Here is a 17,648-nt window from a genome sequence, read left to right as displayed (position 1 = left end):
GGAGGAAGAAAAAGAGAAACAGGGACAACTGAGGATAAGAGAGGATGCTGGGAGATGCACAGAGAGAGATGAGAGTTATGGCCAGGCGGTAGTTCAGGTGTGAGAGAGACAGTAAAGTAAGTGAGCCTTTAAATTGAATAAAAAAAATACTGATTTTAAATGTTTCAAATGCCCGCAAATGGAGTTGAAATATGCTTTATTACGCTGAAGACTGTGGTAATCATGTTTTTAGAGCCACTGTGATTATAGTGCAATCACAGCCCCGAGCAGTGCTACAGCCGCAGACACAGCCCGCTTTTAATTTTACTTTAAAATGACATGAAATGATGAAAGTTCACGTTGAGTGCACCAAGTGTTGCTGTGTTCCCTGGTGGTGCTGGATGGACTGTTGAAAGATATGCTGTGTCATTATCCAAGTCAGTAGATGAACCTGTTAGAAAGGTGTCATATCATTGGTGTTATCTGTGGCTCAGGGGTTAGAGTGGTCATCCCCTAACCAGAAGGTCGGTGGTTTCATCCCCGGCTCCTCCAGTCCATATCCCCCAAATTGCTGTGTGTGAATGTGTAAGTTTGTTATTTCTGTTCTGATGTGAAGTTGGCACCTTAGCCTCTGCCATCATCAGTGTATGAATGGGTGTCAATGTAGTGTAAAGCAAAGACAAGAAACACCTTCCCCTTTTTAACACCCTTAGTTCATCTATCTTGAATCCAAGATATTTTATAATCTACTATATAGATTTCTACAGAATATGTAAATATGTAAATGCTCTGTATTTGTACAGCACCTTTCTAGTGTTTTCGACCACTCAAAGCGCTTTTACACTACATCCCACATTCATACACCGAGCCTAAGTGCTCAAACAGAAACTAACATTCACACACTGGCAGAACAGCTGCCTGGGGCAATTCAGGGTTCAGTATCTTGCCCAAGGAAACTTCAACATGAAACAAGGGGAAGAACAAGGGGAAGCCAGGATTGAACCACCAACCTTCCAATTAACAGCCAACCCGCTCTACCTCCTGAGCCACAGCCGCCTGCTGAGCTCCTTCCTGCTCTTCAGAGATTGGACCTCTTGAAACCTCTGGACATATTTTACATTTAAGCCCACCACTGGTAAGGCTCTAAGAATAACTGTAACTAATTATTAGCATGTTGTCTGTTCCACTTGAGTTCATTCTGTGAATGTGAAGCAGATATTTGTTAGGAATTATTAGACTCATAACAAATTAACAGGTTTCTCACAAAGACTAAGCTCCAGATGGCCAATGAACGTAATTAAAATCACAAGAGTATCACAAACTCCGTCAGCCAATAAATATAGAAGTGTTATTGTGAGAGTGCAGGGATATTTATATGCCTATGTCTCATTCTTAGTTTCTCAGTTTAAAGCATTCTATTTTGACCAGCAATAATGTTTTTATTTGACACTTGAATGTTAAATATGTAGAATATATAAGAAATTGGTACCTTTTAATTTTCAGAGCTGCTTATAAACTATGTGTGCATTAGATCTTCCTGAATTTTAAGGATAAGGTGATATTTGTTGGGTTAGCACTGTTCATATGGCTGTACAGAGATTTTCTAAAAATGTTCTCACAAAGGAAAAGTGATTTTGGTTGTTATTCCAAACTAAGGAAGGAAGTTCAGATGTAACAAGGTCTATATTCTTGAGACTGTCCTCCCAAGAAAAGCAACAGGATCAGTCATTACGATCATGTATAATAAAGTACCAAAGCCCTCCAGCAGTCAGAGTAATTATGACGCGTTTCCTCTGAGCCGTAGAGCTCCATTGTTGTCCAGAAACTATTAAAACACATCAGTGAGCCGCACTGCTACACTTGGTTGCATGTTCCTTCCTCACCATGAACACATACTGTAGTTTATTCTGACTCAGTCCCACATACACCGTCCTGCTGCCCCAAATACTCACTAGAGCACCACATGTGGATTCACCCACTGCGGAAAATGTCCCCAACGAGTCCTGTTTCAAACTACAGTGTTCAGCTGTTTGCGGAAATGACTGAGCCTTTATTTCAAAACCTAAAGTAGATATTTGTGAGCTATTATAAAAGATTTGCATCCTCAGTAGGAACCAGTGGGCTTAGGACTGAGCCACAGAAAGGGTAGGGAATTTAAAGTATTGAGAGATGGACGAATACATTGTGGGTTTGAATCTTGAAATGAAATTACAGAATAACACCAGCCTTATCCTTTAATTGTCTTTGGATAAGCATATGTTACTGTCAACCTTTCATTCTAATCACAGTAATTTTGGCCAGTGTTTTGGCTGTGGGCAGCAAGTCTCATCACTTGAAGACGGGCCCCTGACCAAAACTGTTCTTCCTCTCTCACATTCTGCTAATCCCCTAAAAATGCTGTTTAACAGTTAAACAACTGGAACAAGTTTCTCTATAGAGTAGCTGTATGGATGCCAGAAACTCAGCCTGAGAAACGGTTTAGAACGAATCCAGTAATTACTGAGTAATGAAATACTGAATCAGTTTCATTGTGACATCATTGCATTAAAGGTTTAGTGCGTGATATTTCTGAGTATCTATTGACAGAAATACAATATGAGATCCATAACTACGTTTTCAGTGCTGTATAAAGCCCTTACATAATGAACCGTTATGTTTTTATTACCTTAGAATGAGACATTTCTAGCTACATACACCACGGGTCCTCTTACATGGATGTCGCCGTGCTGTGCCGTCATGTTTCTACAGTAGCCCAAATGGACAAACAGAGCGCATTTCCTAACTACGTTCTTCTTTTTCTTCTTCTTGTAGAATTCTGGCAGTGTAGACGTTCATCACTACGTTCAATGCGTATGTATGCGTAATAAGTTCTGCATCGGAGCAATTTTTTGGGGGGAATGTAAGACATCATTTTTGGACAAAGTTTGATCTCTAATCAGGAGAATTGTTTTTCCCTCTTCAACAACTTGATTATGAAGCAACTGTTTCCCATGCTCACAATACAGCAAGTGCTGCAGTGTGTGTGTTCCGGTGTTTGATCCGCATCCGTCAACCTACGGAGCCTTTTTTATTTCCCCAGAGTCTCCAGGGAGAGGACATTTAGGGGAATCATGTTTTCTGATGGCTCTTTCAAAGTTGTGTCAAGCAGGCAACAGACTCTTTGTTCAGAACTTTTCAAAGTAAAAGCCTCCAATTCAACTTGAAATAAAGCATTGCTGCAAAAATATACAGGCAATTACAGGCAAAACCACTAAAGAGGAAGTGATTATGTGAGTAACTGTTGCTGCCATGACTGAGATCTATTTCAGCACCGCTATCATAGTCTCTATTCATTTATATTTTTGCTGCTATCAAAGCAACATAAACTGGTTGCGGGCCAGATATTATTGCTGGCAGGCAGTTTTGGCGAGGGTCCATAATCACAGAGAGAAATAACGTGTTTCCCTTGGCAATGTTTGTATAAACTTTATCTATTATGTGGTTTATTATGGACTGTGGTGCAGAAATAGTGACAGTGTTTCACAGTCTTGGCGTACATTTTCCATGTTATCTGTCAGTGGCCAAGTCGCAATAACATATGGCTTTACTGAATAATTAAGTAAATATAATTTCTTAATATATCTACTTAAAGACTAGACAGATGCCACTAAATCATACACACTTAACCTTTAAAGCAATGTCAATGACACCTCTTGGTCCCTCTTGTTTTTGGTCATCTTTTCACTACCACACCGGGGGTAAAGGTCTGATGGTAATAGTAATGATGTACAGTTTACACTGATGTTGTCATTTATTGCCTTTTACCTGTTTGGTCATATTATAATGCTCTTGTGTGCCTATGTCGAGCATCAGTTGACACCAGTCTAGACCTATATTTGCTGTTGCTATGCAGTGGTTTGGTTACTGCTACATTTGAATCATATGATGATGCTATTCATCTTCAGGAATTCCCTAATTTCCTCTGCAGCAGAAATCGGTAGAGGAGATTCAGTACTGGACAGCTCCCTTGAGAATGTCTCCTGCTGCTGAATGCAAAGTAACTGTGGAGGGCAGCTGATGGAATGCTTACGTGGGTGCATAGTGGTTGCTATGGTTACCTTGGCTTTCGCACTTGCGTCTGTCCAGCTCTGCTTTACACTGAATAAACTCTGGCTGTTATTCTGTTTTTTTAGGGAATGGGGATTCAGCAGGGCTGATTTACCTGCCTGCCTTTTACATTGATTTTAAAACCACAACACACTTTGATCTACACAACAGCTGCTCCTGTGTGAAAATGGCTGTTTCTCCTTTTCTTTCACTGTTGTTCTTTTCTCAATGAGAAGTATAGACTTCACCCCAGTCTGCATTTTGTCTGTTCTTTTTGGAAATGTTCAGGCATTTCAGTGTGGTTGGTACCATCCAAGTTTAACAAGTACTGAGAGGAATGTCAGACTTACTTTCAGTGACGTCATTGTGTTTCCAGATCTCAGCTATTAACTTGGCCAGTGCAATGCTGTTGTAGCTGATCCAACCAAATTACACAGTAAGAACCAAGTTCAATGGTGAGAACAAGTTCTAACAGTTGTGGCCCTTTCCTCTGCCATTGTTGCTGGACTCACCGGCTGCAGTGGTCTGTGTGACTGGTGCAGTGGAGGGAGAATTTCATACCACACATAAAGTTCACGTACCACACGAAAAATTTTAATCAAGTGAAAGTAAAAGTCATCCAGTATAATACTACTCAAAGTAAAGTAAAAAAGTACCTGGTTTAAAAAGTACTTAAGTTTTAAAAGTAAAAAGTACTACACATTCAAATGTATTGATTTTAGAAAAAGCAACCTATCTTTTTAAATTCACTCAAGACAGGTTTGAATACAGCATTATAAGTTACACTGTCTGGACTGCATGTTAGGATGAGACAAAGAGGTGGAAATCGAAACAACTGTATTTGCTCAATACCTTTTTCAAATATAAAATACTATTTACAAAATGACTTGGCTGAATATGGGATGATGTCAGTCCACTGCTTTCCGTCTTGCATTGTCCAGAGCTGCAACTAAACCTGGACTGAGAAACAGATAATCATTGTCTTGTTTTCAAATGATGTGTGCCTATGAGGAGTGTCATCACATCTGTGTACTGTCTGTACTGGTCCCACAGATGTTTCTTGCTGGAATGCATCATTTCATGCATGATTGATTTCATTCAATCATTTCAAGTGCATTTTGGACGCATTTCCACGAGCAACGCGGTTGGCTTTTCTAAGCTACAGTTTATAAACCCCGCCTGTCGGTCTTTATCAAACATAATAAACAGTTGTTCTGACAAGACACTTAGCTCACGAAATCAAGATGAGATGAAATTTTAACACTATTTTTAAGAAATCTACAATGCTGAATTTTGTGAAAATTTTGAGCATGAAACACTTCCTGCATTCAGGTGAATTTTTCTGCACCAACTTATGGTGGAAATGTCTTTATATATATAAATGGAAACACACAATTCAGGTGGCAGGTGACAATTTAAAATCTAAAACCATAACAGAATATAATGCAGTAAAGCCCTCAGGCATTCTGTGTTTCTCCTGTAGATCAACTGTTCTCGTGTAATATCATCCCTGCTGAGTCAGCACACCGGCATGATTTAGTCTTCCCTTCTCTTTTGCGTCTTTGTTTGGGGAAGTGACCTCTTTAAATGGGACACCTTTTCACCTCATTGATAAATTATAAAATTTTTATTCAGTTAGAAACTCCTGGACTTCAATAGCTCCTTTGTTTCAGCAGGTTTTCTGAAAGATTTCTGCACATTCAGAATCTTTCCCACATATCTGTGTTCTCTGAAAAGTCAGTTAATGAGAATTGACAATATATGTTAAGTCTACCTGCCCTATACTCTGCTGTGCATTACGTTATTGCTTCGCTGGTTGTATCCCCTTCAGACTGTTTCGACATAGTTCTAACTACTAACCAACAACACCTTTGATCAGGCAGAAATCTTACCACACCACGAGAAAGAGAGACAGAAAGAAATCTCATCATGTTTTAATCTTGTCAAACCCCTAATTAATGGGATAAGAATGCAAACAGATGAAAGGAGAGGGGAAGAGAGGAGCCCAGTGCATCATGGGAAATCCCCCAGCAGTCTAGGCCTATAGCAGCATAACTAAGGGATGGTTCAGGACTCACCTGAGCCAGCCCTAACTATAAGCTTTATCAAAGAGGAAAGTCTTAAGCCTACTCTTAAATGTGGAGATGGTGTCTGCCTCCTGAACCCAAACTGGAACCTGGTTCCACAGGAGAGGAGCTTGATAGCTGAACGCTCTGTCTCCTAGTCTACTTTTGGAGACTCTAGGAACCACAAGTAACCCTGCATTCTGGGAGCGCAGTGCTCTGGTGGGGTAGTAAGGTACTATGAGCTCTTTAAGATAAGATGGTGCCTGACCATTAAGAGCTTTGTAGGTGAGAAGAATGATTTTAAATTCTATTCTGGATTTTACTGGAAGCCAATGCAGAGAAGCTAAAACAGGAGAAATATGATCTCAGCATTCTTATATGGTACATGCCACTGAGTATGATTGGATGTTAACTGCTTTATTATACCATGCAGTGCAGATGTGAAGCATCTGCATTTGTTATGTTTCTCCACATATTTATTCTAGAACTGCAGGGACAGCTGCACAGCCAGGGAGCTGGATGACTACAGCATCACTATAGGAGACATGAAGGAAAGGAGGGATTTTAATTCAACAGCTCATCATACATCACTAAGCTCCTGCAGCATCTACACAGAAACATTTAGACATGTGTTGCACCAAATCCTCCTCACTCACAATATGCATTTAACCATGCCGGGGAGGGGGCTCCTCAGCTAATTAGCTTTACCGTGAGAGTCTAACTTCTACAATCTGACTTTTTATTTCAGTCTGTGCAGCAGATGTATCTGCAAGTGTTCATGAAGCATGCCCCCTTGTGAGGATGGTTTTCCGTTCCCGGATGCTGTACTGTGTGCTTGTATCGTGTGTGGGCCTGGTTTTTGTGAATGCGGGTTTTAGAGACCATAGTAGCAGCTCTCCCCAGCAACATTGCATCCCAAACCAAATGAGACTAATAATAATCCCTCGAGTGTTTCCTGGGTTAACCCTGGGGTCTCCTACCAGTTGGAAGAGGGAAGGCACACAGGAAGCAACCAACAACGACTGATGTCGATTCACGTCAACAGGCTCCTTTCAACGCAAAAGACAGCTCTACTCTGAGGTCCCTCTGGATCTCTGAGCACCTCACTCTATCTCTAAAGCTATAGGTCCATGTCAAGTCTCTAATTAGTTGTTTCCTCGCTTCTCAATCCTCACCTGAAACGGAAGTTGATCTGGTCCACCATCTTGCAGACAGTCCCAAAGCTCTTATTATTCCGCTGAAGAGCTAGGAGTGAGAAGAGAGGAGAGAGGAGAGAGGAGAAAGGAGCAATATCTGAGGAGGCGACTGATCTGATACATCACAACATAGACAGATAACACTCAAGTGTATGACCCCAAAGATTCATATTTGATTTGTTTTCTGATTCCCGTCTCGTTAAAAATCTCTGTTCATTGTGTTACGTAACATGTCAGAGAAAAGGACATCTCATTTCTCTAAAAACATAATTCCTCTTTCTCCTCACATGGTTTCCTTGCATCTCTAGCGGGTCTAACATGCAAGGAAAAGACACAAGTGAAGTGATGCAATTAAACCGTAGTTCACACTACACGATTTTAATCGACTGATCGGCACTCGCCAGTCGTTATGTGTGAAATACTCAAGGACCCATCAAGACAGCTCGCCGACGCATCACAGACACCAGCCAGATATTTAGCATGCTAAATACAGGATCACATGAGAAATGTACATGTTCTCACAAGATTTTAATTTGCAGCTAGCCTTGCTAAGCTGCATGATGCTGGTTTCCCTTCTTTAGCCCCTGGTCCTGGGGCGGAAGCTGGCTGTCGGTGGTTGCACCCTGTCACCCATTCACCCATCCTGAACGGCCCCCAGGCCCAATGGGAGAGAGCCTGTTCATGTGGTGAGAGATTGGCTTGTTTTTTCCCCCTCCCTCCTTACTCTTCCTTAAAGGACACCAGATCAGGAAAAAATACGTAATAAAGAGATAACGGCAAGGGAGGGTTGGCCATCTGGCAAATGGGCTGATCAGGTACATTAACAGTATATTTGGGGACCCATTGAAGCATCTTGCAGAGAAAAACTGAGAGAAATGCTATCTCTTACGTTATAAGACACAGACACGGTGGATATTTTACAAGCACGGACCAGGCAAAGCAACAGTGAACACACAGGTGCAGGTGCAGCTGGATACAATGTTGGTTTCGGTTTCAATAGGCAATTAACAAGCCTCCTCCGCGCACCTGCGGCTGAAAACGGAATTGCGAGTGCTGTGTCATTTTGCCCACTTTATAAAAAAATAGCCCACTGAGAGAGTCAACAGGGCTGACAAATACAGGGAGAGGGAAACAGAAGGAGGTTCTGCCGCTGTACAGCAGAAGTGTATGTGCGTGCTTATGTGGGAATATTAGAACTGAAGGCAAAGAGAGCAGATTGAGGTAGACTGGTGAGTAAACACTAAAATAAAGGTGCAGAATGAAGTAGCATTAAAAAGGTTAAATAAGAAATAACCTGAAATATACTGTCATTCTGTGGGAAGCACTGTTTCAATTGTTTTTATTCATGTGTACTCCAATGCTGAGAGCAGTGTGTGAGAAAGCATTTTGCTGCAATGTTTACATCCTATACTGTGTTCATGAACTAGGATGTTGCTGGAATCAGCACAGCCCGAGACGCCTGGTCTTCTAGTGATAGTGCTGTGAGGAAGGATGCTACTGTGGTCCCAGCAGAGACAGGGAGGAGTGTGGTAGAGGTGGGAAGTAAACTATGACACACAAATGTTCGGTTTGTAATTGGACCGCTTCCATATGTGGTCCAAATCCGATACAGATCGGATCTTTTTAAATGCGACCTGAGTCTGGACACTCAGGTCAGAATCGATGCGACTTTGACGTCACTCTAGAGCAGCTGTTGTCATAGTTCTGCCGTAGACGGAGCCGCGGTGAAGGAAAAATGCTCTACAAAAGCCATTATTATACATGTGGCTCTCTTCCTCCTGTACTTCGCTATCATCTGCTTACAAATTCCCTTTCTTCTTCCTGAAATCCATCGGACCGTGAGCTCTCTTCTGAGTTATGTGCATGCTACTTGTCAGTGCCAGAAACCGTAAAGGAAAGAACAGAAAGTTGTGAACACTTGTCATAATTCGGGAGAAATGTGAACTGTGAGAGGGCATTAAAAAACAGGAGTCTCCCGTGAGCTAACCTCTGTTGCTCCTTCTTTACTTCTGTAGCCTGTAACAGCGTGTGTGACGTCGTGTCATTCTTCTGCCATGGGGTCACTTTCAGGCCGTGGACAGTTCACACTGGAGTCTGATATGGGCCTCATTTAAACAATAATGTGAACTGTCAAAAAAGAAAGGATCTGGGGAAGAAAATTGGAATTGAGCATTAAGGCCTGCAGTCTGAACGTAGCTGTAGATCCAGGGAGAGGAGAGATGAAATCACAAAGCTGCACTGCGGAGATGCTGCTGTCCTCATTCTTTCTCTTCTTTCTCTCTCTGTCTTACACACACATTTCCCCAAGCTTTCTCCTGTGTTGAAATGCCCTGCAGAATCATCTAACCTCCATGCTGTTACACTCTGCTAAAGGAACAGATCCTTCATATGTGTGTGTGTGTGTGTGCGCGTGTGTGTATGACTGGGCTATAAGAGGAATGCAGTTGTTTTTTAAGAGAATATAAAAGAGGCAAGGTTTTCCTCCAACCCACTGACTTCTTTCTGTCTTCTTTTTATAATTTAAAGCTTTTCATTATTAATTGAGATGATTGCTTGAAGTAATCAACCTCCTGTTTTTTGTTTTTTTTTTACATATATTACATTTTTGTCACCTGATCAAATTTATGTCAAAACGTATTTCAGACTGGAGCTCTTCTGAAATGTGTGTGTTTGTGTCTCAACTGTACTGTTTCCTCTCATTTGTCACTGATCATAAACCCATCATCATCCTCATTAATTGAGGTCATGCGCAACTAAGTGGCACACACACACACACCCACACACGAGACTAGAATTTCCCAATTACAGAGAAATGATTCTGCAAGTTTAACATTTCTGACTTCAAAATGATTATTTAGTAACTCATGATTCGAGTCACAATACTGGGTTCACAATATGCTCTGCTCAAAATTTGTTTGACAAAACGAGACTTAAGACAAATTATGAAAAAGACTTTTTTATTTCTCAGACAATCTGATCTTTCTTTCTTTATTAAATTAAAGAATCCTTCTTTAAATCTGAGGTAAGGTATAAACTATGCAAAACAATGCATTTTTCCTTTTCCTTGTAAAAGTGAAACAGGAAATATCTATAAAGATCTCTTCAAATAAAAGCTGCTGTAAATCACCTCTGTACTGGATTCCCTGTGGTCAAACTGGCGTCCGTCTGTGTTCCGTTTTTTTTGGACAATGCAGATTGTTTTTTCTATATTCACACTACATTGCATGTTTTCTTATTGTGCCAAAAAAAACCTTTCTCATAGCACTTACGTTTGCTATTTAACATTTCTTGTTGCAAGCTATTTTTCAGAACATTTTTAACAAATGCTTTCAAAAAGTGATGGGGACATGTCCCCAGCGTCCCCCGTGTAAATGACACTGATGCAGGTGGGGAAAATAGACTGATTTTCTAATGTTTAGTGTTACTCACCATCTAACTAGCCAGTTAGGAGCTCCATGAAGCCTTAGATCTTTTATGAATCTGGTTTTATCAGCTGGCAATTTTCAATGCACATTTAAGAGTGTAAGTTGCAACTATTATTAACAATAATGGAAAGCTGAAGCTTATCAGTAAAAAAAGAGTAGTAATAACAATAAAAATACACACACACACACACACACACCCTGCATTCATAGATCCACCACATTAACATTATTTAAGTTAACTGGTAATAGATACAGTTTTGTTAATAATAGCGTTAATGATAACATAAATGCTACTTTCACTCACCAGGTAATGTTACGGTAGCATCAGCCTCATCTGGCTCGTTTTCTGTAATTTCTGTAACGATAACGTTCGTGTCATCTGCTACACTAAAAGAGTGTAGTTTGAGTTTGTTCGCGTTTCACATCTCCTGATTCACATTAGTTAATTTCAAACTTGTGCAGAGTGACCACCAGGCAGCTGCGTTGTTGTTTGGTAGGTGACGTCAGATCCCGGTCACTTCTCATTCAGATGGGGTGAATTTATGAATGAACGTGTGAAAGTTCTGTCACAAAACGATGTTGCTACGTATCATCTCGCTATTTTAAGCAAGTATACGGAAATCTTTGACCGTTCCTAGTTGATATACGGCGTATACCTGCGTATCACGTATCATCACAGTGTGTGTTCTAGACCTGCTCTTTTATGAAAAGCGCTCTGAGATAACTGTTGTTGTGATTTGGCGCTACATATATAAATAAAATTGAATTGAATTGAACTACACCTCTGGGTTAAGCAGCATCATGCAAAGTAGGTCATGTAAAATAAAGGCAATAAATACAAAACAATGTAAAGGAAACAATCAGCACAGGCAGGTAAAAGATGACAGCACATTGGATTTCAGAAGACAGAGATAAAACCAGAAGGGACACAATCTGACAAGCACAGATGAAAAGGACATTATGAGCCCAGACAAGCATGTAGTGACTAGTTGTGATGACAGGTCTGGTTGATTTTTAACTAAGTTTTAAAATTATATGCAAAGGAATAGTCCCGAGTTCAGACTATCAAACAACAAAAAAACTCAATGGAAGGTACAATAATGGAAGTAATGTAAAAATAAGGAGCAGGGGACGATGGATGCCATCCTCTCTTTGTCTCTGTCTCTCTCTCTGTGCTGTAGAATCATGGCAGATTAAAGCAGAGACTACAGTCAATTTCACACCAACTACCTCTAACGGCTGTAACAAGAATCCTCTTGGCTGGTTTTCTCTCCTCTCTGTCTCCCACCACACTGCTTCTGTCTCTTGGTATTTCTCCCCTTCTCAGTCCTTACCATACCACTTTTTCCTTTTTTGTTTCTTCACTGGCTCAAATCCTGCAGGTAATTGAAAGATCTATGTCTGGAATTTGAGAGTCTAGAACATTACATATACCTACAGCTAGCTTACTGACTGCTTTGTTCTGGAGTTTGATAGATCACTCAATCAGAATTAAGATTCACAGATGCAGAAAATCATGGATGAGGGTCGCCAGTTGGCTCACCACTAGAGTGCGTGCCCCGTGTTCGAATCCAACCTGTGGCCCTTAGCTGTGTGTCACCCACTCTATCTCTCAGTTGTCCTGTCACAAAATAAAGGCATCAAAGCCCAAAGAATACTTTAAAAAAGAAAACCATGGATGTAGGGTGTGAGATAGATTTTGAAGCTTGGATTTGGGTTATTATTTGGGTTTGGTATGTACAGTAATAAAGCCAGAAAATGCTAATTTTGGCAATGAGTTGTCATTTTTTTGGAGGAACAAGCAATGAGTGTGATAGGTTCAGACAAGGGCAAGGCCTTATCAGCATCAAGCAGCAGTGTGTGAGAGAGTGTTATGTATCCTTCTGCACAATGTGTTCACAGGGTTTGCACTTTTTAGGATGTGTGTTTTAATGTGTTTTCTCAATTGATTTTAATAAGTGATAGACGATCCTGAAGGCTGGTGGTGACAAAGTCCCAGTGGCCTCCAGAGCTGGAGGATGACCTTCTGCTGAACTTCAGTGCAGAGGTGCAACTGGCAAAAACATGTACTGAAGTGAAATGTTTCCCCATTCAGTAATAACAATGAAACCTTCACTTCTAAATCTGATTTACTACTTTCAAGATATTGGGTATCATTGGTCTGCAGAGGAAAAATGAAGTAATCCCCTGATAAACTTTAAGGCAATCAGTCAAATAGTTGTCCAGACAATTAACTTAGGTACACAAATGTTAACCTCATGAAGGAAAGAGTCAGGGGATCACCAAAGTCATTAGACTTAATCATCTGTGGGCCATGGCTGTCTGTACAACATTTCATAGCAATCCATTCATAAGTTGTTGAGATATTTCAGTCTGGACCAAAGTGGTGGACTAGCTGACTGACAGAGAGAGCAGTATTGCTTTCCTCAGAAAAAATAGCAACATTTTCAATGTATCAAGGTAGTTTATTTATCATTATTCAACACAACGTTGTAAAACAAAAAGAAAGTGTGTAGTCCCTTCATGCTACACACACAACTTAACAGATAATTAAATATATATTAAAATATTGCAACTCACAAAATACAATAAAAAAATATATACAGTTATTTATGTACATTAATATAGTTAGTTTTAGTTATATATTATACATTAGTTATATGGATAACAACATTTTTTGAACTTGTTTCCGAGTCCATCCGTGTTTGAGCATCAAGCTTCATTAATGTAATCACAGAGTCCGCCTCCTCTCCTCTCGCCAGAGTCTTGCGCAGCTCAAAATGCGGTGCTGACGTCAAGATCTGGGATGTTGATGGAGCAGTCCCACTTTGTTCAGACAGAACCTTTAGCTAATTAGCAATCTAAAGGCCAAGTTGGGCCAGCATGGCTCTTATCACCTCACCTGCATGCCTGGTCCTGTTGATCGGGTTGGGTGGATCAAGGTCTGCTGCTCTTTAATCGAAAACCCGACTTGCTTTTCAAATAACTGTTTTTCTATCATAGGGTAAAACATGTTCCAGCAATATAGCCGGGGGGGTGGGGGCTGAAAAACAAAAAACAAGATGAAAAACAAGTTTAGCAAAGTTAAAAGGAGCTACCAGCCGCTGCATTTACATGCGCCTAATAGCATGTTAAACCACCTGTAATGCAGATTACAGCCTCTAGAGGACGCTAAAGGGTGCTTTAGACCTATAGGGGGTTTTCAAGGCAACAAGCAGTACTTATATTCTTCAGTTACTTTATGAATGTTATCAAACTGTTATCAAACTGTTATCAAACAGTCATCTGAAAGAACGATATCAGCCCCACAGCAAATTGATACACTGCTCAAACAACAGTTTCACTCTAGACTAGCAGCTACTGACACAACAACAAACTGAGGCTTGGATCAGGCCAACAGATCTGTGCTAAATCTATGAAGCATTATGTCTCCCTCTGTATATGGAGTCGCAGGGACTCACTTATTCCTTATTCCTGGTGTCTCGCACATGCTACACACACGCACACACACACACACACACATCAAAGATGATTTAATGCATAAACTTGCTGTCTGTTTCCATGTCAGCATGTCCTCCACAATGTTAATCTAAAGCAGTCCTGTCTATCACCCCCACCCCAGCCCTCCCACACACACTCACACACTCACACACACACACACACACACACACACACACACACACACACAGGTCTCCTTAGTAAATGGAGCTTCATGAATGTTTAATGTGTTTGAAACCAAACACGGCAATCAATTCAACCCTCACACCTTACGCACACACCAGCAAAACACAGGCGTAATCACAACCTAGTTTTTCTATGCTATCTCTCTCTACACCTTTCTGTTTCTTCTACCCCTTTTCTTTCATCTTTGATCCTTTCTTCCTCTTTTTCACTCACTCTCTTAACTCCTCTGTCTGCCTCTATTTCTGTTCCTGCTGTACGTCTGGCTGAATGTAAATAGGGTGTGATAGCTGAAGATGGTGGAAGCAGCTAGTTGGCCCCAGGAGGCCTTTCTTTTTTTAATGACAGGTTGGCTTTCAGAAAGCGTGAATACATTAGTAGAGAAAGAGGCAGCAAGTGGGAGAGACATTAGAGAGACATTGACAAAGAGAGAAAGAGTGAGAGACAACATTGGTGAAGGATTTCTGAAGGACACATACCGAACATACACATAAATCGAGAAAAGTTATCTGCAGTGGATACCAGAACACAAATCTCACAGTTAACTCACATTAAATTATAATGACCAAGGAGAAACGTAGCATAGCAGTAACTAGGAGGGTTTCCTTTTATTGTATGTACAATTATAAAGAAATCCAGGAATTGGACACGTGGGTCTTTTCCTGCTGGCGCAAGGGAACACAAAGTTTTTGTAATTTTGCTGGGGTCTATTACAGGTGTTTTCAATCTGCATTGGTCAAAACTGAAGTCACATTGTCAAAACTCTTCACACAGTCAGCGAAACAGAAGTGTATGTGGACCAAACTGTGAATCATTTTTCTTTGCTTTCACACAAAATGTATTCAATGACCACTTTCTCCAAAATCCATGAACTCTTTTCCCATTAGTGCTTCACCACCTGCAAAACACTGTACTGTACATCTGCAGCATATTTTTCAAATGTTAACACACTGTGTTAAAAACACATTCAAAACAAAATGTTGTCAAAAATTTCCTGCATTTTTGCTGTAGCTAGACAGATGTAGTGTCCGTCTACATTTATTTATGTTGACTGTATGTTTGTCCATGTGTAGCACCTGATCACCACAGCAAATTCCTTGTATGTGTAAAACACTACTTGGCAATAAAGCTCCTTCTGATTCTGATACTTTGGCGGTTGTGGCTCAGGAGCTCTTCTCCACTGCTGAACACAGCCTGAGCCAAGCCCTGCTTCCCTTTCCTGAGTGGTCAAACAGTTTGCCAGAACTTCCTTTAGGCCAACGAAAAGTCTTTCTTCACAGCTCTTGTACTTTCTCCACCAGATGATGATGTTCCAAGTCCCTAGAAGGAGTCTGCAAAGCCATGGGTCAGCATGCCAAGGTCCTTCCCTTTGCCTGCAGCCCAGCTTACAATATATCTGACCCCACTGCCTATCGCTGTGGTTTGTGGGCCCACAGGGGGCAGACACAATGTAGTTCTTTGAACTGTGCCCAGCCAAGGCCCATTGGTCAAGGAGGGGAAGTTTTCCTTTTTTTCCTTGTAATGGGAAAGGTGCCGCGGGTTCTTCTTGACCGATCTGTAAATCACTCTTGGTCCCTCTGCTGGGACCAATTTGCCTTTGGAGACCATGTCAGGAGGAATTGTTCGGGAAAACTATGGGGCTTTTTCCCTATCTTTATTCAAGAGCGTGATCATTCAGTTTGAGTGCATGACTCCTAAGAACTCTGCCCTCGCATTCAAAAAGCTCATGTGTGGGCTAAGATTTGCTCGCTTCTGCTCAAACTGTATCATTCAAGAGTTTTATTTTCACTGTGGTTGTACAAGTACACTCGTGTGAAATTCTTGCTCTGGGATAGATATATTCCCGTGTTCCAGCTTCAGCCCTTCTCTTTGCACTCTCTTTGCTACTTAAGCTTGTCTACTCTTTTTTCCTTTGTTCTTAATGCAATAACCCTGTCAAAAGTGTGGTGTTGACCAATGAAATGATTCCTGCCTCATTGTAGTCTCGGTTATTATAAGTACTTCTCTTGCTACGCTTATGAAAATACACTGGCGCCCCTACTTTTTCTTTTGCTCTAACAGCTACACGGGGGGAAACATCTTCTTCATGAATCAGCAGATAGCTAGAACAACTACCTGTAAGCAACACAGAAGTAAAGCGTACATGCCTGCAAAGAGGCAGGGATCATTTCAATGGTCAACACTACACTCGGCAGTCTATTGTTTTTACAGGATATTGTGCAAAAAATCTGAGAGCAGAGGAGAAATCTGATAGCAGACGAGTGCACAGAAACAGACTGAGCGAGCATATTAATGATCAAAAACTATAAAAAGCAGTGATCATTCAGATTTCAGAGGCAGAAACACCATGTTTTCCAGGAGTTGTGTTCTTTTGTGTTTCCTTCTGCTCTGAACTCCAAGGAAGAAAATCAGACCTCTCCAAAATCTTGCATACTTACACACAGCTGGCATAGCATAGATACCTTCATTAATGATTAAAATACTTGAGAGACAAGACATCGGATTTAATGGTGACTGATTGGATTCCCCATTGGATAAATAAGGAATGATATTTAGCAAATAGTTTTGTTTCTATTTATTTGACTTTAATGACATAAATGAGTCTTTTAAAATATGCACAGGAGGAGTGGAACCACAGAGTTTGTGTTACTTAGCCTTTATTAATTGTACAACTTCAACAAGTTGCACAGATATTCCAGCTGCTGGGGCAGGAACATACTTCAGCCGCCCATTGACGGCCTATTTGGGGTGATGTATACTAATATTTGGAATGTGTGTATTTAAAAAAAAAAAGTCTGCATCAATGATTGCAAGCAACCTACTACCCCCTATGTTCCTGCTTGACACCTGCTGCTACAATTATTATTATTCATCCTAATACTATTATCATTAATAATGCTTTCATTATTAGTACTATTATGCACTTTCCTTGATATCTGTACAATTTACACCATTACTATTGTTTTGCATCTCTAAGTCGAAATTCCATTGGACTACTGCGTGTTCAATCTCCCACTCCCTCTCCCCCTAATTGGTTGAAGCCAATGGCAGCCCACCCTGAGTCTAATTCTGCCTGTTAAAAGGAAGTTTTAACTTGCCACTGTGGCCAAGTTCTTGCTCATGATGGGAAATGTTGAGTCTCTGTAGTATGTACAAGTATGGTGTATAACAATAACAATAAACAATAAAGCTAATTTGAATTTGGTGTAGACCTG

The 17,648-nt window shown here is 40.7% G+C and overlaps 1 pseudogene; it reads left to right on the top strand.

Annotated features, from left to right (window-relative positions):
* The window catches only part of LOC119894384, a 309,889-nt pseudogene that overhangs the window by 22,787 nt on the left and 269,454 nt on the right, over nucleotides 1–17,648 (top strand).

This window comes from Micropterus salmoides, unplaced genomic scaffold, assembly GCF_014851395.1.
Source record: "Micropterus salmoides isolate LMB-PRFRI ecotype aquatic unplaced genomic scaffold, ASM1485139v1 Ms_hic_scaffold_8, whole genome shotgun sequence".
In the NCBI taxonomy this organism is placed as follows: domain Eukaryota; kingdom Metazoa; phylum Chordata; class Actinopteri; order Centrarchiformes; family Centrarchidae; genus Micropterus; species Micropterus salmoides.
Note: the sequence above shows the minus strand (reverse complement) of the source record. Positions and strands in the feature narration are given on the sequence as shown.